This window comes from Triticum urartu, chromosome 2 (genome assembly GCF_003073215.2).
Source record: "Triticum urartu cultivar G1812 chromosome 2, Tu2.1, whole genome shotgun sequence".
Lineage (NCBI taxonomy): Eukaryota > Viridiplantae > Streptophyta > Magnoliopsida > Poales > Poaceae > Triticum > Triticum urartu.
In genome coordinates, this window is record NC_053023.1 from 390098467 (window position 1) to 390113856 (window position 15390).

Here is a 15390-nt window from a genome sequence, read left to right on the forward strand (position 1 = left end):
AGAGCGTGTCGCACAGCAAGAGCGGATCCATCGGCGCTTTCCTGCTATCGACACGGCGTCACGGCTGGGTACACGTTCCATCAGTACCCCCATTCCTCCCTAGGTGTGGGCAGAGGCCCTCAACACCGTACTTGTACCAGATGCCGGCCACGCCGTACTTGCACTGGACGCCCACCGCGCTGTTCGCATGGGTGCCGCCGTTCGCCTTGTCCGCGGCCCGCTGGAAGCCAACACGCTGGTCCATAGGCTCGACCGCCTCCTTGGCCCAGGTGTCCACCTAGGTGCAGTAGAGGAACATGGTCGTCGCACTCGAGCTGGTGACCTCCGATGAAATAGCCAACTTGGAGCTCGAGATCCCGCTCCAGATGCACCACGAGCGTGTCGATCGCTTGGACGAATGCCTGCACGAGTTTAGGAAGAGCCAAGAGCTACCCTAGGCAAGGGCTACTGGTCATGGTCTCATGGACGCGTTTTATTTTGAAAAGTTGTTTCGACGTGGGTAGCTTTGTATTCACAGCAATCATAGTATTGCTCTGTTTATTGCTCTATTTCAATGTGTGTACTTTGTTTTTCATTCTTATATGTTCTATTTCAATGTGTGTATATACGCTTTCCATTCTGTATATGTGGATGAAAACAACTAGATTCAAATCAGTATACAAAAACAGATAGAAAATGGAATTCATAATATATATATATATATATATATATTAATTTTTCATTACATCATCACATAATATATATAAAAAAATATCATCACATATACGTGATGATACTTAACTACTAGGAACAATGCATAAAATTGAAAACGAAGAATACTAAAACTAATAATCCCTCCTGGGGCCAGTATTCCGGCAGCCCCTCGCCAGCAGCTCCCTGGTGCGCGTCGTCTTCCCAGTGCGGAGGCAGTACTCCGACTCCTCCGCCTCGCAGCGCTTGACGTACCGATCTGCCTCTTGCTGGCGGACGCGCGCGACCGATCTTGCCATTTCGTTGGGCGCCCACCGAAGCTCCTCGTCGGTGGCACACTGGAGCTTCTCGGCCCACCTCCACACAGCGACGAGGTGCCCAGCACCTATGAACTTCCTCGCGAAGTACCCGTCTTTGTACACCTCCTCGTCACGACGACGTGCCTGCCCCCAAAGCTCCACCGCCTCCTTTTTCCAGGCGGCATCATGGGCTTCACAGGTCGCTTGGTACCTGGCTTCCTCCTCCGCCATCTCCTTGAATGCCACTTGCCTGGCTTTCTCAGCCGGCGGCAGCGACTTCCATAGACAAAGATTGTACTGGCCCCAAAACAAATCCAAAGTTGGGGGGGTCCAGCGCAACCTCGTCAGGAGGCACGTAGGGGTCCTCGTCGCTGCTAATCGGGTGAGTGTCCTCGGGGGCGGCGACTCCTCGTCGGTGCATGGGCAGACCGGCAGCGCCATGGCAGAGATTTGAGAGAGAGAGGGTGAGCGAGGGGAGGATGTAGATGAGAATGCAGGCGGGACAACGTGAGCAAGGTAGTATTTATTGGCGGCCGGAATCTAGATTGACGGGGACAGTACACACGACGGTCGCCGGAATTTACGAGCACTGTAGTTTGAATTACACACAACTCCCGCAGCAAATCCGTGTGTGAACATAATAGCTGACGGTTTCCAATACAGAATAGTGTGTGATTAATGATCCTCGCCAATCACCTACCAAACCTCGAGCCACGAGATAGAGTGCCAATCGTGTGGGGCCGGTTGTCTTGCCAGTTCTTTACATTTCTTTTTTGAACACCAGATATTTACATCATCTGATGATTTTTTAATTCGCACACAAGTACACAAAAATATGATTTTTCAAACTGTTTAGGTTAGGCGTTGCATGTAGATGTAATTCAAAGTTGAATTACGGTCATTAAATGGTTAGAAAATCACTTAAATGTCTTTAAAAGGTCAAATGACCCCTGAAAATTTCCAAATTTTCACATGATAGTTGTATTAGTGCACATTAAACGTAGGAAAAAATTTGAAGGCCGTAAGAGGAAGCTATCTCCCGTCCGTCAGCAAACATACATTGTTCCCTCTCGAAACCACAAACCTTCTAGTGAGTTGCTCTGGTTTGTGAGGGGTGTGTGTCCAAACTTTCGTCAAACAGGCCAATTTTTTTACCACATCATCTTGGTGGCATGACATTAAATCAAGCAAGGTTTCATGATTTTCTGATCATTTTTTATTTTTTTGGAATTAAAATGCCATGGCATGCACTCCATGCATGTGCCCATGCCTTGACACCAATATGTTTGAAAATTCATTCGAATTTACTGCACATGGAATTAACTCGCACACAAGTACACAAAAATATGGTTTTTCAAACCGTTTTGGTTAGGCGTTGTGTGTATATGTATTTCAATGAATTACGGTCAATAAATGGTTAGAAAATCACTTAAATGTCTTTAGAAGGTCACGGTCCCAACCCATTCATACGACACATTCAACCAAACGCATCCTAAGACAGTGTCACAGTTTGTACCTAGCATCTTAAATTGTTGCCATCTCATCAACGGTGCCATTAGAAAATTATTTGGCACCGCTTCAGCAGTTTGTGCAGCCAACTTTGGTCCACACATCCGAGCAGCCAAGCAGTAAAATACTAAATCTTTATGGCATGAAGGAACAGGGCATCGGAGCAACTACGTGCTCAGGAGTTTGGGTCCCTGATTTTTTTTCCGCTGCATCGGCTCGCCAGTTCAGGGCACCGGTGCGAGATGTAGCAACAGTTGTCTTTACACCAATTTTGGCATACATATTGGATGACCTTAGTGCTATAGTTCTATGTTACTAAATTTGTGCATGTACGCACCTATTAGTATCAATTTGCTGTCATCCAAACACTATCGCTATGTCGTTGCAGTTATATTTACCTTCCTCATAAAATGTTCAATTTGTTATTTATTGTACATGAGTAAGAACTGGTAGCGTCATTGTAATTTATTATAGCTTCTGATGTTCCAGAATTTGGTTGTTGTCTCAGTACCAATTATTTCATTTGCACATTGATCTTTTTGAGAAGATATGTCATAATTAACATGGTTCTTCAGTTTTTCAAAATAAGCATTGGTGATTTTCCATGTTGCTGTAAACCCATTTCCCCTACAATTGTTACTAATCTAGTTTTAAATATTATAGGATGAACGGAAGTGTTCTTACTTGGAGTGGGTTGATCAAGAGTGGCCACAGTCTTTGAAGATGTGCCTAACAAAGCTCTGGAGCATGTATGAGGAAGTGAACACAGCTAGGTTTAGAGAAAGTCTTGTGAACGCTGAAGCATATTTCAAGATGCAGGATAAAAAGTTGAAGGTGGAGAATGAGCTCAGATTAAAAAAAGAGTTTGCTAAGATGGTGTTGGCGAAGGAGGAGGCACTTTCCCAGTTGACCCGTGCAAAATGGGTTCTTACTGAACTGAAAGCAGAGGTGGATAAGACGAGCCTCGATGATCTTGATTAGGGAAATGAATATATTGTTCTTATGAAATTGAACTAGCTATATGTTGTACTGTGTTGTTTTCATGTAGCTACCGTACCGTACTGTGATGTTATAATATATTTATGTGCCTGATATGAAATTGGCAAACAGCTATTCGATATGAAAGTTGAATTTGCGTAATACTGGAATTACTAATTGTAAACTAATAAACCTGCTAAATGTGTCATGGACCTTTGCAAATGCTTCTAGCAGTAAAAGCGGTTGCGATGGATAGCCCAATGCCACACCGTTTTCTTCATCAAATCGTGTGTGATATAGTTGATAAAAGCAAATAGTTAACCAAGGAAGACCGTGTGTGATAGTTACACCTTTCACACACGAGCCTACATATAAAACTGTGTGGGATTTATGTCTGAATGGAAACTTTTTCCCTGGATTGACTGTGTGGGATGTACATAAGAACGGAAACGTATTCCTTGGATTGACTGTGTGTGATATACATACGAACGGAAATGTTTTTATGGGATTCACCGTGTGGGATGTACATACCTACGGGAATGATTTTCTCGGATTACCGTGTGGGATGTACATACCTATAGAAATGATTTCTGGGATTCACTGTGTGGGATGCACATACCTTCGGAAATGATTTCTGGGATTCACCGTGTGGGATGTACATACCTACGGAAATGATTGGGTTTCGATGCCTTGCCCGATCGCACACGGCCCCAGCCTGGGTCCCAAGAGGGCATATCCCCGATGATTTCTGGGTCGTGTGGGAAGACACCCTATTGCACACACTCATTTGGCGACGGCTCCAAATGCCGTCGCGGAAAGGGGTAAAAATCGTTTGTTTAGGACCGACGCGCACCAGTGATAGAGAAACCCTAGCAAGTGCGAAGGCTCCAACCTATATATATATATATACACGTATAGTGGGGTAGTTTTCTTTTTTCACTCCATCAAAACAATCGTTTAAAATTATGTACGTGCCAGGTCGCCGTTTTGTTGTGTTGTTGATTGTTTTTTGAGATAGTTACCCGCTTATTCCAAGTGGTGTTACAGTGTGCCAGGTTGCACTTTGTATCGTTCAAGTCTGGTACTAGACCCTCCATTAAGTGAACAACCACCGCCTCGTAAAATTTGTGAACAAGCCTACGGCTAAAATTATCGGAAACGTGGGCTGCCCCAACATGCATTTTTATTTATATTTTCTACGTGGTAGTATCCTCAAAAAAATGTGAGAGTACAATCTTTATTCAGCCCCTTTGTAATTTGTGCTAAATTTTGACCAAAGATTTAACTGACAAAATGTTAGTGCATGTTAACAAAAATTATACTCTTTGATTCGTATTTGAACATAGTTTTCAATGATGTAATTTTTTGTGACATGCATGAACATTTGGTTAGTTAAATTTATAGTCAAAATTTGGCACAGATTATCATAGGAACCAATAAACCAGCACGGAGCTCCTCGTCTGTCGTTTGAACTACTACTATATATGACTAGCCGCTCTATCTACATGCGGGACATCAAAGCATCCGGGCCCGCGTGCCATTCACCAAATCATAGCGAGGTGCTACTGTCGAGACTCACCGGTAACCCCGGTGTGGCCGTCATGACCCGTCATATCACAAAACCCACACCTTTACTAGAAGTGGTAAAGTTGCCTCGAAGTTGGACTGGACGAAGCACCATCATTTCACTGGAACACTCGTTGAAGCCCTTTCTGCCCTTGAAGAAAACCTCACTCCAGGCTAGTCACTTCTGCCATTTTTCTTCTGTACCGACGAAGGAAATGTGGGTGAATCAGTGGTGTTACTATATTTTCATTCCAAGAATCTTCTTTTTGCGAAGCACCGACCGATTCTCACAGGCAATTCTTTTACTATTTTCATTGCAATTGTGGTTTCCTTTCGATTGCTTTTTGTTTGTCAGTTTGTTGATGGATCCTGGAGCACTAGGCAAAGAGTTGCCGGTGGACAACCCACTCGAGACAGAAATATCGAGGAAGCGAGCACCGACCAATGAGTTGGCCATGTTGCCGGGCCATCCCATGGAGATGAAGAACTCCAAGAAACAAGCACTGGCCAAGGAGTTGACGATGTTAGCGGACGAACTCCTCAAAGAAAGCTGGAAGAACAGCAAGGGCCCCACCGTGCCTACCATAGAAACTCTAATGGCCACCTATGAGAGGGTCAAGCCCGAGTTTGAGGAGATAGTCGCCGTTGAGAAGCAATATTTCCCTGGTAGGGCAATGGCCCCCGGAGGGAGGGGATCCCCCGGTGAGCTGCACAAGGTAAAAAAATGGCTTACCATAGTTATGGTTTTTGATTATTTGCAATGTGCTTGGTAATATGTTAGGGTTGTGAGGATGCCGGTGGATGTCCTTGATGATTCTGATGTCGCGGTCCGTCCTGTGGACATCGCCCGGAGTTCAATTCCGATGCCGCTGTCCATCCTGTGGACATTGCCCCAGAGATCATCCCTATGTCGCGTGGTCCGTCCTGTGGACATCGCCCCAGAGATCGATTCCCATGCCGTTGTCCATGATATGATCATTGCCCAAGAGATTAATGACAAGAAATAGTTGGTCGCACTAATCCTTCAAGGTAGTTTGCATTATGTTTAATTACCAGAACGATGCATGTTATCAAACTATCTTAGGGCTAGTGCACTGTCTTGTGTGGGCGGTACTTGCTACTTTTGTTTGATAGTGAATCATGCGAACCCTCTCCGAGTTATGGAAACAGGTGTATCCTCACCAGCTTTTGATGTAATATATGGCATGCTTAGATGTAAGTTTGAACTGTTTATCATATCAGCAGGGCTTGTTTGATGATTCTTGGTGTTAGTAGGCTAGCTACTGTGCGAGCTATAATACTTGCAAATCACTCACTTAAGTGAAATGTTGGGGCTGATAAGCTCGTGGTACGCTTATAGGTCTGATCCGTCGTCGATCGGTCAATAGCCCAAGCTCCTAAAATTGTAGGCTTAGCGATCAATCAGACAATAGTGCACAATTATACATTAATTCACATCAAACTCAAAGAGTTAGTCCAGGGATACATTCAGGCCTCATTTAGTTCATAGGGTAGGAAAATCGTAGCAATAGGAAAGTCATAGGAAATGAGATGACATGTATCTTAAATCCTATGAGTAGGAATAGGAAAGGAGATGCCCTTTGATTCACATCATAGGATTTTTTTCCATTGAGTCTAGGCTAATGTTTATTTTCCTATGAAATGTGGAGGATAGGAAGAATTCCTCCATAGGAATATGATTCCATTCCTATAAACCAAAGGGCTCTACAGAATTTTTCCCTATAGAAATCCTATCCTATGAAATTCCTACAAGATTCCTCTAGACCAAAGGAGGCCTCATATTAATAGCCAACAAAATTGGCATGTACTTGTAACATGCGTGAATGTGTAATTTTTTTGTTGGAAGTGTGAATGTGTAGTTACGTCATACTTTCCGAGTGGCTACAGAGAGTGTGTATGTGTGCTAGAGGGGTTGTGGGATGGAGGGAGATCTAGAGAGAGAAAGACCCTCTTTCTACTCCTAATCGTTAGATTGACAAAGGATATTTTTGAGAACACAAAATCATAGCAGAACAGAGACGTACTCCCTCCATTCCAAAATAGATGACTCAACTTTCTACTAACTTTTAAACGGAGGGAGTACAAATCCTAGGCGGGGTAGTTTGGCCTAGTGGGTTTTAGTGATATGACGTGCTACAGTGCCATCCAGTCTTCGCGTGTGGTAGCAGTATTGCGGGTACAGTAAGTTGTCTTGAAGAAGCGAAATTCAGCGAAGTCATGATGGTTCCTTCTGAAGGAAATATGCCCTAGAGGCAATAATAAAGTTGTTATTTATATTTCCTTATATCATGATAAATGTTTCTAATTCATGCTATAATTGTATTAACTGGAAACTTATTACGTGTGTGAATACATAGACAAAACAGAGTGTCCCTAGTATGCCTCTACTTGACTAGCTCATTAATCAAAGATGGTTAAGTTTCCTGACCATACACATGTGTTGTCATTTGATAAACGGGATCACATCATTAGAGAATGATGTGATGGACAAGACCTATCCGTTAGCTTAGCATAATGATCGTTAAGTTTTATTGCTATTGCTTTCTTCATGGCTTATACATATTCCTCTGACTATGAGATCATGCAACTCCTGAATACCGGAGGAACACCTTGTGTGCTGTCAAACGTCACAACGTAATTGGGTGATTATAAACATGCTCTACGGGTGTCTCTTCGAGTATCGGAGAGGTATCTCTGGGCCCTCTCGGTAATGCACATCACTATAAGCCTTGCAAGCAATGTGACTAATGAGTTATTTGCGGGATGATGCATTACAGAACAAGTAAAGAGACTTGCCGGTAACGAGATTGAACTAGGTATGAGGATACCGACGATCGAATCTCGGGCAAGTAACATACCGATGACAAAGGGAATAACGTATGTTGTCATTGCAGTTTGACCGATAAAGATCTTCGTAGAATATGTAGGAACCAATATGAGCGTCCAGGTTCCGCTATTGGTTATTGACCGGAGATGTGTCTCGGTCATGTCTACATAGTTCTCGAACCCCTAGGGTCCGCACGCTTAACGTTTGATGACGATTTGTATTGTGAGTTATGTGTTTTGGTGACCGAAGTTTGGTGACCGAAGTTTGTTCGGAGTCCTGGATGAGATCACGGACATGACGAGGAGTCTCGAAATGGTTGAGAGATAAAAGATTGATATATTGGAAGATGGTATTCGGACACTGGAATGGTTTCGAGTGGTTCGGGTATTTTTCCGGAGTACCGAGGGGTTACCGGAACCCCCTGGGGGAAGTCATGGGCCTCATGGGACACAGGAGAGAGGGGACAGCCTAGAAGGGGTGCCCGCGTGCCCCCCATGGGAGTCCGAATTGGACTAGGTGAGGGGGTGGCGCCCCCCTTTCCCTCTCCTACCCCCTCTCCCTTTCCCCCTTCCCCACTCCGGAAAAGGAAAGGGGAATCCTACTAGGACTGGGAGTCCTAGTAGGACTCCCCCCCATGGCGCGCCCCTCTAGGCCGATTGCCTCCTCCGCTCCTCCTTTATATACGGGGGCTGCGGGCACCCAAAGCACAACAATTACTCCCTTAGCCGTGTGTGGTGCCCGCTCCATAGTTCACTCCTCCGGTCATAGTGTCGTAGTGCTTAGGCGAAGCCCTGTGCGGATCACATCACCATCACCATGCCGTCGTGTTGACGAAACTCTCCCTCGACCCTCTGTTGGATCAAGAGTTCAAGGGACGTCATCGAGATGAACGTGTGCTAAAATCGGAGGTGTCGTACGTTCGATACTAGATCGGTTGGATCGTGAAGACGTTCGACTACATCAACCGTGTTAACCTAACGCTTCCGCTTTCGGCGTACGAGGGTGCATGGACACACTCTCCCCCTCTCTTTGCTATGCATCTCCTACATAGATCATGTGTGATCATAGGATTTTTTTTGAAATTGCATGCTACGTTCCCCAACGATGGCATCCGAGCCAGGTCTGTGCGTAGATGATATGCACGAGTAGAACACAAAGAGTTGTGGGCGATAATAGTCATACTGCTTACCACCAACGTCTTATTTTGATTCGTCGGTATTGTTGGATGAAGCGGCCCGGACCAACCTTACATGACCACGTTCATGAGACCGGTTCCACCGACAGACATGCAACTTTCTTTGCATAAAGGTGGCTGGCGGGTGTCTTTTTCTCCAACTTTAGCTGAATCGAATTTGACTATGGCCGGTCCTTTGAAGGTTAAAACATTACACTTGACGAAAAATCGTTGTGGTTTTGTTGCATAGGTAAGAACAGTTCTGGCTAGAAGCCCGTAGCAGCCATGTAAAACTTGCAACAACAAAGTGGAGGACGTCTAACTTGTTTTTACAGGGCATGTTGGGATGTGATATAGTCAAGACATGATGTGTTATAAGTTATTGTATGAGATGATCATGTTTTGTAAAAGTTATCAGCAACTGGCAGGAGCCTTATGGTTGTCGCTTTATTGTATGAAATGCAATCACCATGTAATTGCTTTACTTTATCACTATGCGATAGAGATAGTTGTAGAAGCAATAGTTGGCGAGACGACAATGGCGCTATGATGGAGATCAAGGTGTCAAGCCGGTGACGATGGAGATCATGACGGTGCTTTGGAGATGGAGATCAAAGGCACAATATGATGATGGCCATATCATGTCACATATTTTGATTGCATGTGATGTTTATCATTTATGCATCTTATTTTGCTTAGTATGACGGTAGCACTATAAGATGATCCCTCACTAAATTTCAAGGTTTAAGTGTTCTCCCTGAGTATGCACCGTTGCTACAGTTCATCGTGCCGAGACACCACATGATGATCGGGTGTGATAATCTCCATGTTCACATACAACAGGTGCAAGACAGTTTTGCACGTGAAGAATACTCGGGTTAAACTTGACGAGCCTAGCATATGCAGATATGGCCTCGGAGCACTGAGACCGAAAGGTCAAACGTGAATCATATAGTAGACATGATCAACATAGAGATGTTCACCATTGAAAACTACTCCATCTCACGTGATGATCGGACATGGTTTAGTTGATATGGATCACGTGATCATTTAGATGACAAGAGGGATGTCTGATACGTCTCCAATGTATCTATAATTTATGAAGTATTCATGCTATTATATTATCAACCTTGGATGTTTTATATGCATTTATATGCTATTTTATATGATTTTTGGGACTAACCTATTAACCAAGTGCCCAGTGCCAGTTTCTGTTTTTCCTTGTTTTTGAGTTCTATAGAAAAGGAATATCAAACGGAGTCCAATTGACGTGCCAATTTTTGATGATTTTTTATGGACCAAAAGAAGACCCCGGAGTAAAAGAGTTGGGCCAGGAGAGTCCCGGCGCGTCCATGAGGGTGGGGGCGCGCCCACCCCCCAGGCGTGTGGTCCTGCCTCGTGGACGCCTCGGGCACCTCCTTGACGTGAGACCGACGCCAAATATTCCTATAAATACAGAAACCTCAGAAAATTAGCCTAGATCGGGAGTTACACCGCCAGAAGCCTCCGTAGCCACCGAAAACCAATCTAGGCCCTCTCTGACACCCTGCCGGAGGGGGCCATCATCACCGGAGGGCATGGAGGAGGATCCCGGAGGGGCCATCATCACCATAAAGGCCAAGGACCAGAGGGAGAACCTCTCCCCATCTAGGGGGAGGCCATGGAGGAGGAAGCACAAGGGGGAGAACCTCTCCTCCTCTGTCTCGGTGGCACCGGAGTGCCATCGGGAGGGGAATCATCACCGTGGTGATCTTGTTCATCAACATCACCATCATCATCATCACCCTCATCTCTTTTACGCGGTCCACTCTCCCGCACCCCGCTGTAATCCCTACTTGAACATGGTGCTTTATGCCACATATTATGATCCAATGATGTGTTGCCATCCTATGATGTTTTGAGTAGATATCTTTTGTCTTTGGGTTGATTGATGATCTAGATGAGTTGTATGTTTTACTTTGATGCTGTCCTATGGTGCCCTTCGTGTCACGCAAGCGTGAGGGGTTCCCGCTGTAGGGTGTTGCAATACGTTCATGATTCGCTTATAGTGGGTTGGTGAGTGACTGGAACACAAACCCGAGTAAGGGGGTTGTTGCGTATGGGAATAAAGAGGACTTGATGCTTTAATGCTATGGTTGGGTTTTACCTTAATGATCTTTAGTAGTTGCGGATGCTTGCTAGAGTTCCAATCATAAGTGCATATGATCCAAGTAGAGCAAGTACGTTAGCTTATGCATCTCCCTCATATGAAACTGCAATAGTGATTACCGGTCTTGTTAATGATTGCCTAGGACAATTCCGCACACCGATCCACCATTATTCCACACTCGCTATTTATAATATTTAGTAATATATTCTAACTTCATGATAACATCACCTACTTTTATATTTTAGCTCGCCGATATCATACAAAGTTATCCTCTTCATACCCACAACCTAGTTTTATTTCTCGTTGCTAGTTGGAAGCAAATTTTCGGTGTACGTAGAGTTGTATCAGTGGCAGATAGGGCTTGAGATAATATTGATCTTACCTTTCGCTCCTTGCGGGTTCGACAGTCCATACTTATCACTTCCACCTTTGGAAATTGCTACGATGATTCCTTGCACTTGGGGATTATCAAGCTCTTTTCTGGCGCCGTTGTCGGGGAGCAATAGCGTGGGGTTGATATTCTCGTGTGTGCTTGTTTGCTTTCTTCACTAAGTAGATTTTGTTTTTCCTTTTTGTTTCTGTTTAGTTGTGGGTGAAACATAAATTTTTTAAAGAATGAAAATACCAAAAAAAAATATTACTTGCCTCTCATGCCTAAAAAGTTTTTCAAAAAGAGAAGTGATTGGAAAGTTATGCATTGAAGAAGTGAGGGTCGACCTTGAGCACTTGTGTTCATGCTCACGGAAACAATGTAGAATTTTTCATGGAAGTTTCTCTATAAATAATTATCCCCTTATATATATTCATTGTATTATAAAAATAATGTGCCAAGCTTTGGTCTTAGGATGATTAGATTGCTTGTTTACTATGTGCAGAACAAAAACAGAAACTTTGGCTGTAGCGCGTGATTTTACATTTTTACTGGAAAGTCAAATGGGTCTGAAACATTTTGCACATTACTTCTGTATAAATTGTTCAAATTGTTCAAATTTATTTCATAATTTTTGGAGATACAAAAGTTTACTAAACCTTCAGATTACTACGGACTGTCCTGTTTTAGACAGATTCTGTTTTTCGTGTGTTGTTTGCTTATTTTGATGAATCTATGGGTAGTATCGAGGGGTATGAACCATGGTGAAGTTGGAATACAGTATATATAGTGGTTTGCTTTATTATACTAACGGATCTCACAAAGTTTTTGTTAAGTTTTTTGTGGATGAAGTGTTCGAAGAACGAGGAGTTACCGATGTGAGAAGAATAAAGAGAAGCAAGAGCTCAAGCTTGGGGATGCCCAAGGCACCCCAAGTAAATATTCTAAGGATACTCAAGCATCTAAGCTTGGGGATGCCCCGGTTGGCATCCCATCTTTCTTCTTCAACAATTATCGGTATACCTTTGTTTTTGTTTCGTTCACATGATTTGTGTCCTTTGTTTTTTTGTTATTCCTTTATGAACCATGCTAGTATGAGAGAGCCCTTCATTGATTTATAGAATGCTTCATGTGCTTCACTTATATCTTTTAAGCATGATCTTATAGAATTGCTCTTTGTGCTTCACTTAAATATTTTGAGTATGGTTTTATAGAATGCTTCGTGTGCTTCACTTATACATTTTGAGCTTTGACATTGGTTAGTTTATATTAATTGTAGAAAGCTCCATGAACTTCACTTATATCTTTTGGAGTATGAATAATACTATCATCTAAAGCGGGTTTGGAAGAGTGTCAACTCTAGGAACTAGTGATCCCGCTACTCCGAATGAGAAGAATTTTGCTTATGTGGAGAGTAGAAAAATTTCTATGCTTGCAGATCATGAAAAGAATGCTTTATGTGATGGTTATATTGTTGAAATAATTCATGATGATACTGAAAATTATTATGAGGGAGGAATACATGCTTGTAGGAGTGCAATAATATCAAGTTTTTCTCTCTATGTGCTTAAAGTTTTGAAGTTATACTTGTTTTTCTACCTATGCTAGTTGATTCTTGTTCCCATAAATTGTGTGCTCACAAAATCCCTAGGCATAGTAAGTGGGTTAGGTTTAAATTTGCTAGTCATATTCTTCATGATGCTCTCTTTATGTTCAAGTCTTATCTTTCATGTGAGCATCATTGAAATTATCATGCCTGGCTAAAAGGCACTAAAGAAAAGCGCTTGTTGGGAGACAACCCAATATTTACCTTTACTGTTTTGTGTGTTTACATGATTAAGCTACTGTAGTAATCATGTTTTATATCTTCTGTTTCAATAAAGTGCCATGTAAGACCTTTGGGAAGACGTGGGTGAAAGTTAATGTGATCTTGCTGTAAAAAACAGAAACTTTGTTCTCACGAGATTAGCTGCCATTTTTTACAGAAGAGCGCTTTGGTGCTGATTGTTTTTGCAGAAGATTAATAGACAAATTCCTCACGTCCACCAATTTATTTCATAATTTTTTGAGTAGCAGAAGTATGGTTAGTGTTCATATCATTACAGACTGTTCTGTTTCTGACAGATTCTGTTTTCATTGCATAGTTTGCTTGTTTTCTAGTTTCTATGACTTATATTCCTCAATATAAATTATAGAAATGATATGGTACAGTAGGCATTGTGTGAGAACAATTACGATCTTTGTCTTTGATAGTACCAAAGTGAATGGTTTACTCTTTATCATACTAACCTATTCATGAAGTTCCGTTAAGTTTTGTGTGATTGAAGTTTTCAAGCTTTGGGTGAGATATCGATATGAGGAGAATAAGGAGTGGAAAGACCCTAAGCTTGGGGATGCCCGAGGCACCCCAAGGTAATATTTAAGGAAGACTCAAGTGCCTAAGCTTGGGGATGCCCCGGAAGGCATCCCCTCTTTCGTCTTCAAAACTATCGGTATACCTTACTGGGAGCTATATTTTTATTCGTCACATGATATGTGTTTTGCTTGGAGCGTATTTTCAGTTTTACTTGCTCTTTGAATAAAATAATTGGATCTGAATTATTAAATGAAAAAGAATCCTCCCATGGCTAGTTAATTATTTGACTACTCAGTGTCCTTCACTATTATCTTTTGGAGTAGTTTGTCATTTACTCACGTGCTTCACGTATATCCTATGAGTAAATGGTTGAATAATTGAACATTGTAAATCTGAATTTATATATGGTTCATATGCTTATACCATGGGGAGTAATGACTTCACATAGAACAAGTACAGTTAGTAAACTTATTGAAAGTTAGCAAATGTAGAATTGGTCACTTGAACAATTCATGAAAGAATATTGAAGGGAGAGAGATTTCATATATAAATATACTATCTTGGACATCTTTTGTAATTGTGAGCACTCATTAAAATATGACATGCTAAAAGGTTGATGTCAGACAAGGAAGACAACGTAATGGTTATGTTTTCTTATATCCAAAATAAAGTATATTGTCTTGGATCATCCTACATGTTGAGCTTGCTTTTCCCCCTCATGCTAGCCAAATTCTTTGCACCAAGTAGAGATACTACTTGTGCTTCCAAACATTCCTTAAACCAGTTTTGCCATGAGAGTCCACCATACCTACCTATGGATTGAGTAAGATCCTTCAAGTAAGTTGTCATCGGTGCATGCAATAAAAATTACCCTCTAAATATGTATGATCTATTAATGTGGAGAAAATAAGCTTTATACGATCTTGTGATGTGGAAGAAATAAAAGCGACAGACTGCATAATAAAGGTCCATATCACAAGTGGCAATATAAAGTGACGTTCTGTTGCATTAAGATTTTGTGCATCCAACCATAAAAGCGCATGACAACCTCTACTTCCCTCTGCGAAGGGCATATCTTTTACTTTTATCTTCTACCTTGTGCAAGAGTCATGGTGATCTTCACCTTTCCTTTTTACATTTTATCCTTTGGCAAGCACATTGTGTTGGAAATATCCTGATATATATATATATATATCCAATTGGATGTAAGTTATCATGAACTATTATTGCTGACATTACCCTTGAGGTAAAAGGTTGGGAGGTGAATCTATAAGCCCCTATCTTTCTCTGTGTCTGATTAAAACTTTGAACCCATAAATATCACGTGAGTGTTAGCAATTGTGAAAGATTAAATGATAGTTGAGTATGTGGAGTTTGCTAAACCAAAGCTCTGACATAGACCCTTCCTAAAAATAAGATGAATTGCAATTGTTTGATGACTGAGAATATAG